The 2,611-nt window shown below is 41.4% G+C and overlaps 1 pseudogene; it reads left to right on the top strand.

Annotated features, from left to right (window-relative positions):
• The first annotated feature begins 1,095 nt into the window (after positions 1-1,095).
• On the top strand, positions 1,096-2,393 carry LOC145075419 (potassium transporter 1 pseudogene; annotated as a pseudogene).
• The last annotated feature ends 218 nt before the right edge of the window (positions 2,394-2,611 follow it).

Here is a 2,611-nt window from a genome sequence, read left to right as displayed (position 1 = left end):
ATGACCCTCAGTAACATATTAGACCTAGATTTGTGTTTGTAAAAAAGGACTTAAGGTATTAAGCCCTTAATAGAAAGTTTGGGGATTCAGTGGGAACGCCCCCAAGTAAGTGGGAGGAACGCAACGCGTTCCGGTTCGAGTTTGCAATTCTGGTCAAGGTGTGAACGCCCCGCGTTCGAAGTGGTTTAACTCGGTTGACTCGTTTGAACTTGACCCTTCACCAAGTTTGACCAAAAAGGGTATTTTGGGTATTTTGTGATATTGATTGGGTTTTTTTCTACGTCTGGTATTCAAGAATACTTGTAGAGCTGGTGTTGGAGCAGTGTTTTGTTCAACTATTCATCAATCTGTGAGGTGATTTTTCCTCACTGTACTTATGGGTCGACGGCACCAAGGCCGGCCAATTGGTTTGATATCCTGATATTCACTGATATGTTGAGTATAAAATAGATATGCATTATTATGCTATTTATTGATATGTTAGGTTGGTAGATCTATAGTACTACTCGTGATATTGCCTGTTTATTTGTATATAATATTATTTGTTATATGTCGACATATTGTGTGGGTTGGGTTGAGGTTGTATTGCTCCGTGTTGTAGCCAACAAACCCTGGAGCATACCACATATGAGCTGAGGGCCAGGGAGGGCATGCCAGACTCATACTAAGGGTTCAGTAGCATTCCAGATACGAGCTAAGGGACAGGGAGGGCATGTCAGACTCGTGTTGAGGGTTGAACATTGGAATCTCAGTCCGAGGACTAACTAGGTTGGAGCAAGCCAGACATAAGTTGTAGGCCCCGGGGGTAAACTAGACTTATGATGTGGGCTCAAGAGCAGGCCAAATATTAGTTGAGGGCCATGGAGGGCATGGCAGAATCATACCTTAATATAGTTGCCTTAACAGAGAAACCCCTGGATCCAAAGCTTCTTCCTTCAACCAAGCACCTCCAACTTCAACTCCTTCAAGAAATCACCAAAGAATCACTCTCTTTTCACTCCTACACACTCAAGAGGGCTCAAGCTCACGAATTAGGGTTTACTAGACTGAGGGGGCAATGAGGGAGACCACAATGAGGCATTATGGTCCTTAAATATGGTACAAAACCCTGAAATTAGGGTTTCATTCAGGCAGCCCTACTCGTTGAGTTGGAGATCCCCAACTCGTCGAGTTGGAGCTCCCCATGTGAAAATCGTTCATACATCAAGAAAAATATACAGACAGGTGCACATCCCGGAGGTAAATTGGATGTTATTGAGCTTGTGTTTAGTTGTAACGATCGGATTACGGGACATGAAAATGATTGGCCATTCTTATGGTATCATATCATTCATCCTTTTCAATTTATTGGCTTTTAACTCGAAAGTCAAAATTGAGCAATAGTTTCTGGTTTTGAATCCGTTAGGGCTAGCGGTGACCACTGTGATGTTCGTGACAACTTGTTTATTGACGATGGTTATGATAATTGTGTGGAAGTAGCATATTGTAACCGTTGCTTTGTTTCTTGTACTCATTGGATCAATCGAACTCTTTTACCTCTCAACCGCCTTTTTCAAGGTTCCAGAAGGTGGATGGATCCCACTCATCCTCTCACTAACCTTCATGTCCATCATGTTCGTATGCAATTATGGAAAATTAAAAAAAAACATGAATTCGATTTAGAAAGCAAAGTCTCAATGAACCGGATTCTCTCATTAGGCCCGAGCCTCGGGATGGTGCGGGTCCTGGGAATCGGGCTCGTTTATAGAAATTTGATAACAGGAATCCTCGCGATTTTGAGGCATTTTGTCACCAACTTGACCGCATTCCACCAAGTTTTGGTATTCGTTTGTGTGAAATCGATTCAAGTCTCATATGTTTGGGCCGCGGAGCGGATACTCGTGGGTGGGGTCGGGCCCCATGAGTATCATATGTTTAGATGCATTGTTAGATACGGTTAGAAAGACGTCCTACAAGAGAATTACAATTTTGAAAATCGTGTCGAGTCGGCTCTTGTTGAGTATGTTGGAACAAAAAGAAAAGACTGGGACACAGACAGTGAAAATTTCGATGTAGATGTCAGTGTCCCCGGTGGGCCTACATTTAAGCTTCAAGATTATGAAACAAAAATGGTGAATTCGTTGAAGGATATTGAGGAGTCGTTTGTGGGGTGTTTAGAGACTCATTCAGCTCTTAAAGATGAATCGATTCAGATACTTAAAGCTCAGGAATCCGGGATTGCATATATACTTGGGCATTCATATGCGAAGGCTAAGAAATCTTCATCGATTTTTGCGAAGTTTGCCATTGATGTTGTTTATTCGTTCTTGAGCAGGAATTGTAGGGGAACCGATGTTGTTCTGTGTGTGCCTCATACTTTGTTGCTAGAAGTTGGTATGATTTATTATGTTTGATGGAGGATTGGTTTTGGGTTTGGAGTAATGGAGATGATAGAGATATGTATACGTTAGGAGTTTAGTGTATATGTTGAGATAATAGATCATAGAAAGGTAAAATGTACATTGAATCACACTACACTCAGAAGAGATTAAAAATAAGATGGATCTTAAAGGGATCAAATATACGTACCTTTTTTCCATTGCTTCGTATTTGTGTTTTCGTAATTGTAAAG

This window comes from Lactuca serriola, chromosome 9 (assembly GCF_051521515.1).
Source record: "Lactuca serriola cultivar US96UC23 chromosome 9, Lser_US96UC23_V15, whole genome shotgun sequence".
Taxonomy (NCBI): Eukaryota; Viridiplantae; Streptophyta; class Magnoliopsida; order Asterales; family Asteraceae; genus Lactuca; species Lactuca serriola.
This window is presented reverse-complemented; position numbering and strand designations above follow the sequence as displayed.